Raw genomic sequence first — 9,131 nt, forward strand, 5'->3', positions numbered from 1 at the left:
GAGGAATTTTCGGATGTGTTTGTGAAAGACTTGCCTGGGCTACCCCCTGTTCGTGAAATGGAGTTTGTTATAGACTTGGAACCTAGAGCGGCTCCTGTACATAAAGCTCCTTACCACATGGCACCGGCTGAATTAAAAGAGTTGAAGACTCAGTTGCAAGAGCTGGTAGATAAGGGATTCATTCAACCAAGTACTTCACCATGGGGTGCGCCAGTGCTGTTCGTCAAAAAGAAAGATGGAACCCTCCTTATGTGCATTGATTATCGGGAATTACATAAGGTGACCATCAAGAATAAATATCCTCTCCCACGGATAGATGATTTATTTGATCAACTTCAAGGAGTAGTTGTGTTCTCGAAGATTGATTTGAGGTCAGGATACTACCAGTTGAAAATAAGAGACAAGGATGTGCCCAAAACTGCTTTCAAGTCGAGATATGGGCATTATGAATTTAAGGTGATACCGTTTGGGTTAGCCAATGCCCCTACTGCTTTCATGGATTTAATGAATCGGGTATTTCGACCTTATCTGGATTCCTTTGTGGTATTATTCATTGATGATATTCTGATTTATTACCGAGATGTTGAAGAGCATGTTTATCATCTTCGTCTAGTTCTTGGAAAATTGAGAGAACACCAGTTGTATGCCAAGCTCAACAAGTGTGAATTCTGGTTGGAGGAAGTCAGATTTCTTGGGCATGTGATTTTTCGAGACGGAGTGGCTGTTGATCCTAGTAAGGTGGAAGCCATTTTGTCATGGCCGCGTCCGACGACAGTGCGTGAGATCCGGAGTTTCTTGGGACTTGCCGGGTATTACCGAAGATTTGTGGAGGGATTTACTCGCCTATCCGGACCTCTCACAGCGTTGACTAGAAAGAATGCAGAATTTGTTTGGTCAAACAAGTGTGAGAGAAGCTTCCAGGAATTGAAGAACAGGTTATGACTGCACCAGTGTTAGCGCTTCCAGAACCGCACAAGCCATTCGTAGTCTTCAGTGATGCGTCTAAATTTGGATTGGGTTGTGTCCTTATGCAGGAAGGACGGGTTGTTACTTATGCATCTCGTCAGCTAAAGGACCATGAGAAGAATTATCCGACGCACGATTTGGAATTGGCTGCGATTGTTTTTGCTCTCAAGATCTGGCGACACTTTTTGTATGGGGAAGCTTGCGAAGTATACACCGATCACAAGAGCTTGAAGCACTTGTTTTCCCAGAAGAATCTGAACATGAGGCAGAGGCGATGGTTAGAGCTAATTAGTGACTACTAGTGCGAGATCAAGTATCATCCGGGGAAGGCAAATATAGTTGCTGATGCTTTGAGTCGAAAATCGCATTTGGAAGATGAGGCCGAGTCGTCAGGATTGGATTCTTTGCTTTGCGGGATGAGAAGACTCCTTATTGAAAGCTCACAGCAAGAGGAGGTATTATCTTCAATTCTTAATATTCGAGTGGCTGATTTTGAAGAATTGAAGACTCTTTAAAGGAATGATCCGAAGCTGCTGGATATCAGAAAAAGAGTCAGACAATCTCGAGGGCCGTTGCATTACAGTATGGATAAAGATGGAATTCTTCGGTTCCAAAATCATAGGGTGGTCCCTAAAGATTCAGAATTCAAGGAGCGGATCATGGCAGAAGCTCATGCGGCCCCTTATTCAATTCATCCTGGCAGTACGAAGATGTACCGGGACTTGAAGAAAAATTATTGGTGGGATGGAATGAAGAGGGATATTGCCTTGTATGTTGAGAAATGCCACACATGCCGTCAAGTTAAGGCTGAGCATCAAAGACCCGCCAGTATGCTCCAACCCCTCCCTATTCCTAAGTGGAAGTGGGATGACATCACGATGGATTTTGTAGTGGGCTCTCCGAGGACTCCTAGTGGGAAGAATTCAGTTTGGGTGATTGTTAACCGGTTAACGAAGAGTGCTCATTTCTTGCTGTCAATAACATTGATTCCTTGGGTAAGTTGACTTGCTTGTACGTAAAGGAGATAGTGCGATTGCACGGTATACCGAAGAGTATTGTGTCAGATCGAGACCCAAGGTTCATGCTCAGTTTTGGAAAAGTTTGCAGGTAGCATTGGGTACTAAGTTGAAGTTCAGTACTGCATATCACCCGCAGACGGACGGCCAATCAGAGCACACCATTCAGACCCTTGAAGATATGTTGCGGGCATGTGTCATGAAATTTCAAGGGAGTTGGGAAAACCACTTGCCGCTCATAGAATTTGTGTATAATAACAGCTTTGATGCGACCATTCAGATGGCTCCTTATGAAGCTCTCTATGGGAGGAAGTGCAGATCGCCTTTGTGTTGGGATGAAGTTGGGGAGAGTAAGATAATTGGGCCTGAAATAATTCAAGAGATGCAAAGCCAAGTTCGGATCATCAGGGATAAAATGGCGGCTACTCAGAGTCATCAGAAAAGCTACGCTGATACCAGGAGGAGAGAGTTATCTTTTGAAGAAGGTGATTGGGTTTATCTCAAAGTCTCTCCCATGAGAGGAGTTTAAGCGTTTTGGTAAGAAGAGGAAACTGGATCCGAGATGTCGACCCTTTTCAGATTTTGGAGAAGGTAGGATCCGTCGCTTATAGAGCCGCTTTGCCAGAATATTTTGAGGATATCCATGATATCTTGCATGTATCATCCTTGAAGAAGAGTTTTGGACAACAAGAGCCGCGCTTTGTCGACCCAGAGAGTATTCAGTTGCAACCAGACCTTACTTATGAGGTTGTTCCGTCATAGATCATGGATTGGAAAGAGCAACAGTTGAAGTCCAAGACGATAGCTCTGGTAAAGGTGGCATGGGGTGATCCGTTAGCTCAAGATTTCTCTTGGGAGAGAGTAGCTGACATGAGGGAGCAGCACCCCTACTTGTTTGAGTAATAATGGTACGTTTGTTAATCTTGATCTCAGTGGAGTTATGTGGCTTGTTTCAAGTTGTTGTTTGATCTTGCAAATTTCGAGGATGAAATTTATTTTTAAGGGGGGGAGGATGTGATGACTCGCTTTTACGTGTATTTTCACTGAAGGGCTGTTTTTAATTTAATTAATATATTGGTTTATTTATTTTAAATTAATGTATTTTAATCGATTTTTAATTTATTTAATGTGGTGTTTAATTTATTTTAGTCGTTTTATGTTGTTAAAATCGTTTTCAGCGGATCAGTTTTTGGTTTCCGGGAGTGAGGATTGGACCTCATTTCTTTTCTTTTCTCTTTTTCTTTTTCCCTTTTTCCTTTTCTTTTTCTTCTTTTCTTTCCTTTCTTTCTTTTTCTTCTTCTTTTCTTCCCCGTTTTCTCTCTCTCCCCGCGCAGCTCTCTTTTTTCTCCTTACCGTCGCCGGCCCTTTGACCACCCAGTTTGCCACCGTGTAGTACACCACCCCCACCAAAATCTTCCCCGCCCACCAGTGATCATCCCCACCAATTTTCAGAGCCATCCGACTAGCCGTTAGCCGCCACGCACTGCGGGAAGTCATGGCACCAGCCCTGTTTTTCCTCTCTGTCGCCGGTTGCTTTCTCAGCCCAGAACCGCCGCTCGCCTGTGGCGTGGCCTACACCACTCACCCAGTTTTCTTCCCCTTCCACCGGTGAACATCCCCACCAAGTTTCACCTCTATCCAAGCCACCGTTAGCCGCTACGAGCTCCTCCAAGCCACACAGATTTTCACCGATTTCGGCGCCGTCGCACCACCTCCGGCCACCATCTCTTCACAGCTTCTTTCCCTACCTCTTGCCAACCTAACCCACCCATTTCCGGCCTCGATCCGTTGCCGGAGCAGCTCCCACGAGCTCAACTCCGATTTGGGCTTTTTCTGCTTCCACCGCCATTTCCACCACCACCCACGCCAAAACTCACTTTCTTTAGCTTCATAAACATCTCAAGACCATTCCCTATCAATTTCGTGCCTTGGTTTTTCCCCGTTCGAAAGTGGGTAATTTATTACCCACGGCCACAGTGTAAATTACACTATTACGTTGCTTTTCCTCCATCGTTTGCAACGCTGCGAGCTTTCAAAAAATACCGTATAGCGCTGTAAGTATTTTCCAAAGTCTAATTTTAGATTTAAATATATTTTTCTCTTACAATATATATTTGCTGTTGGTTGGTTGATTCCGGACTGAGTCTGAGGAGTTCGGGGGTCGGATAGATTGAGAACGGAGTTGCTTGGATTGTTGATTTATGGTTGGTTGGTTGTTTTATGCATTGAGATTGCATTTACATGGTACATGCACGTGCATTTTATTTTAATTGAGAACATCATGTTTTGTTGGCATAAATGGAATTTCGGGTGCGTGTGTCTCACGAGCCCAAGCCAGGATGGGTTATTATCTCGATGGAGCTCCTCTGGTCACTCGGGAGTGGATAATACTGAGTGACATCCCCTGGGTTGTCGTAGGGTGACGACCGGATCGCACGATACGATAACGCTGTCGTGTCGATTCTGTGGTCCCTAGAGTGGCGGGGACTAGAGGATGGCCTGGCCAGGGAAGCGCTGGGTGCGAGTTCTGGGCATCTCTCATTTAGGTGTCACACGCGTAGACGTTACGTGTGGTGTGGCACAGAGGCAGGGTGTGCGGATGATCCCTAGGGGAGATCATGGTGCATGCATACTTGGATCGTTTTTATGGTTTTGGTTACGGGCCATTTTCTGGGAAAATGGCGAGGTTTGTTTTGAGGCTTTATGATCCATTTTCTAGGAAAATGGTGGTTTGGGCCATTATCTGGGATAATGGCGAGGCTTGGTTTTAGACGATATGTTTTTGGGCCAGATGAGTTTTTGGCGTGCGTGGAAAAATATGGTTTTACGGGACATGTGCATTGGCTTTTCTTTCATACATGTTGTTTGAGTTAATATGTTTTTATCTAGTGGTGTTTGGATTTTACTTACCTGCGGCACCATTTTTGATTCCGTAGATTTTGGTACAGAGTTCGAGGAGGAGGAGGAGGCTGAGCCCAAGGATGCGGCTCCGCCAGAGTTCTGAGTTAAAGTCTATGCTTTGTCGTTGGATTTGAACTATATTTGTGTGTTATAATATTTTATTATGTATGTTTTGAACAGATTTGTATTAAACAAAGAAAAATTCTGGTACTTAGTTATATGACTTTGTTATCCGCTGCGTGTTTCTTCGTACACATTTGTTGCTTACACACATTGGCACTCGTTGATAGAATGGTGACCCGTGATGTCATCATCCGGACGTCTCGATTTCCCTGTGTCTGTGCGTGGGGATTTGGAGGCGTCACAACTTCCATGGCCACTGTTCGCTTCAGTTTTCTCTGAAGATTTTTGTTGTCCATTATATTTGTGGGTAACTAAATTCTCAAGTAAGGTTAGGGATAAACTTGCACATTAGATGGTATTTCTAATTTATTTTTAATTCATATATTTGATTTTCAATTGCTAAAACTCTTTTGTTTTATCATTCTCAATTCATCGTTGATGTTTTCTTCTCCGAATAATCATAGAATTTATTGTGTTTATGGATTCAATCATGCTTTTTCTATTGAATGGATTAGTTCTTTAATTATGTTTGGATCAATTATTTATCTATATTGATTTAGTTTTTTGTTTCAATATCGCTCCCTGAGTATATTGTCGTCTTTGGATTTTCTCAATAGGGATAGTAATTTACGCATTTTAAAAGTGGTAAATGATTTTTCAAAGGTTAAATTTCATTTAATTTTAGTTTTAAACCTATACCTTCCGATTGGGAATTTCGTAAATTAAGTTCCTAATTGAATTATCCAATGAATTAAGAATAATTAAAATACCGAATTTGTGCAAAGGATTCCCGACGCTCTACTGTTCGTCAAATTTGAGTACTTTTTTCGTTAATCACATTGCTTCACTTAAATTCACATTTAAAATTAATCTTTGTTCTCCATTACTTATTTAATATTTTTCTTTAGTTTCTTTGTTTCTCTTGCTTTTCTTTTAATTTGTCTCCTTGTGGAATCGACACCCCAAAGCTGTGCTACAACTACCGCATTATTCTTTGGGTGTAATCAAATTTTGGCGTCGTTGCCGGAGAGACGGTAGAAGAATTGTGAGATAGTTTTTCTTTTCAACAGTTTGTAAAGGCAATAACCTCGTGCCCTATTTTAACTTGCTGCATTTTTTTTATTTTCTTTTTCTTTTTCTTTTTGTAGTTTTTTTTTAGTGTTCCTTTTTTCTCTACCTTGCATGCACAAGTATAGAGACGCCTTGGGTCGGTTTGCTTATAGACCTGTGTTAGAGTCAGAGTTTAATTTTTCTGATCATTTGTTTGATAATTCTTCTAATTCTGAGAAAATGAGTGAACAGGAAGATCAACCCACTAGGACCCTTCAGGATTACCTCCACCCTACACGCACAGCCACACCATCATGCATCATGTTTCCAACTAATATTCGCCAATTGGAATTTAAAACAGGGATGATACAGTTACTCCCTACTTTTCATGGCTTGGAAAATTAAAATCCATATGTGCACATCAGGGAGTTTGAGGAAGTAGTTGCGACTTTTCATAATCAAAATGCAACTGATGACATTGTGAGACTTAAGTTCTTTCCTTTCTCTTTGAAGGATAGAGATAAGAGTTGGCTATACTTTTTGAGACCACGGTCTATTGGGTCATGGAATGAGATGACTTAGGTCTTTTTTAATAAATACTTTCCCCAACATAAGACCAATGCTTTAAAAAGGCAAATCTCCACCTTTGTACATAAGGACAGTGAGACTTTGTATCAGTCTTGGGAGAGATTTAAGGAGCTATTGAGTATGTGTCCTCACCATGGGTATGAGAATTGGCGCTTAGTGAGCTATTTTTATGAGGGACTTACACCTAGAGAGCGTTCATTTGTGGAAATGATGTGTAATGGTGAGTTCTTACAGAAAGATCTTGATGAGGCCATAGAATACCTCAATGAGCTTGCTGAAAAAGCTCACACTTGGACTGGACCTAGTGCTACTGAGAGCACAAATAGGTTACGACCTACAGGAAACCTAAACGGTGGTAGAATTTACCATCTCAGGGAAGAAGATAACCTAAAGGCTAAGGTTGAGATGCTCACTAGAGAGCTAGAGGCGTTGAAAACTAAGGACTTAAAGCCAACACACGTGGCTAATCATGCAGAGTCTTTTGGACCATTTTTTGTGTGTGGTGGGGTAGATCACCTTGCCCAAGAGTGTCCCACATTTGCTGAGATGAGAGGAATGTATGAGGAACAATGTAATACCTTAGATATGTACAAGAAGCCTTTTAAACATTTCTCTGATACCTATAATCCGGGGTGGCTAATCACCCCAATTTTAGCTAGAAGTCTGAAAACCAGCTGCCTGCACAACCCCCTAGATCATATCCTGCACCATATCATGCACCTTGATCTTCTAGGAGCCCCTTAGAAGATACTTTACATACTTTTATTGACGCACAAGGTAAGACTAACCAAAAGTTTGAATATTTGATTACGCAGGTTGTTGAAGAAAATAAGGAGATAAAAAGCCAAGTGTCCCAATTGATGAGCTCCTTGAGTATGAATGAGCAAGGTAAGTTTCCTTCTCAAGCTCAATCCGTACCCCATGGTCAACACATGGCACAAGAGAATTTGAAGGATGCGAATGCCATTGTGACACGAAATGGTAAGTCATTACACATCCCAACAACGAACAAATCAGAGGATGTGGAAGAGGATCAAAGCAATAGTGGTGCCGAGCTGCCCAAAGAAGCCGAGGTAATAAAGAACCCAGTTAAGGTACCATTTCCTCAAGCTTTAAAACTGAATAAGCGAACTTTGGATCCTAACAATGAAATCTTGGAGAATCTCAAGCAAGTAAAAATTAACCTCCCTCTTTTGCATGTTATTAAACAAGTTCCTACTTACGCAAAAGTTCTTAAAGATTTGTGTACAGTCAAGAGGAAGCACCATGTTAAGAAGACAGCATTTCTGACAAAGCAAGTTAGTGCTCTAATTGAGCAGCGGATTCCTCCCAAGTACAAGGATCCTGGTTGCCCAACCATTGCATGCAGTATTGGAAATCATGAGTTTGGGCAAGCTTTGCTAGATTTAGGAGCTAGCGTGAATCTAATGCCATATTCTATTTATTTGCAGTTGGGGTTGGGAGAAATCAAACCAACCACTGTGATATTACAATTGGCTGACCGTTCAGTCAAAATACCCCGGGGTGTGGTAGAGGATGTTCTAATTCAAATTGATAAATTTTATTATCCTGTTGATTTCCTAATCCTTGACACTAGCTCTGTTGTTGATACCACTTCTAAAATTCCTGTGATTTTAGGTAGGCCTTTCCTTGCCACTGCTAATGCTCTTATTAATTGCAGGAATGGGCTCATTAAGCTTTCTTTTGGAAAAATGACTCTCGAGGTGAATATCTTCCATATTGCAAGACAGCCAGAAGATGATGACGAGACCCACCAGACATACATGATTGACTCACTCATAGAAATGAGAGTTTCTATAGCTCATGCTTTTGACCCCCTTGAGTATTTTCTTGTTAATTCTGAGTTTGATTCTATTAGTAATCCATCTGATGTAGTTGATATTTATGCTATCTTTGATAGAACTCAAGATTATAGCACTCGGGCCTGGCAACCAAAGTTTGAGGAGTTGCCTGAGAAAGAGGAAAAGCAAATTCCTTCAAGTGTGGAAGCACCCAAAGTCGAACTGAAACCTCTGCCTAAGGGCTTAAAGCATGTTTTCCTTGGTCCAGGTGATACTTTTCCTATTATTATCTCATCTGAATTGTCTGAGTCTCAAGGTGAGAAATTAATTCGGATCCTAAGTGAACATAAGTCAGCCTTAGGTTGGAGCATTGCTGATATAAAAGGTGTTAGTCTCCTGGTCTGTTCTCATAAAATTAATTTGGAGGAAGGAACTAGCCCTCGTAGAGACCCCCAGCGTAGGCTTAATCCTACTATGAAAGAAGTGTTGAAACTATTAAATGCAGGAATCATATATCCTATTGCTGATAGTAAATGGGTAAGTCCTACACAGGTTGTTCCTAAGAAGTCAGGTGTTACTGTGGTGAAGAATGACCTGAGAGAGCTAGTCCCTACAAAACTTGTGACTGGGTGGCAGATGTGCATTGATTATAGAAAATTGAATGCTGCCACCCGGAAAGACCATT

At 41.7% G+C, this 9,131-nt stretch overlaps 1 non-coding gene across 1 annotated transcript; it reads right to left on the reverse strand.

The window, feature by feature from the left end:
- Positions 1-6,676: 6,676 nt before the first annotated feature.
- On the reverse strand, positions 6,677-6,784 carry LOC122283575. The gene has a single exon (XR_006230973.1). It is a non-coding gene; the product is annotated as a small nucleolar RNA R71 (small nucleolar RNA).
- Between the last annotated feature and the right edge of the window lie 2,347 nt (positions 6,785-9,131).

The sequence above is a fragment of the Carya illinoinensis genome, chromosome 11, assembly GCF_018687715.1.
Source record: "Carya illinoinensis cultivar Pawnee chromosome 11, C.illinoinensisPawnee_v1, whole genome shotgun sequence".
Taxonomy (NCBI): Eukaryota; Viridiplantae; Streptophyta; class Magnoliopsida; order Fagales; family Juglandaceae; genus Carya; species Carya illinoinensis.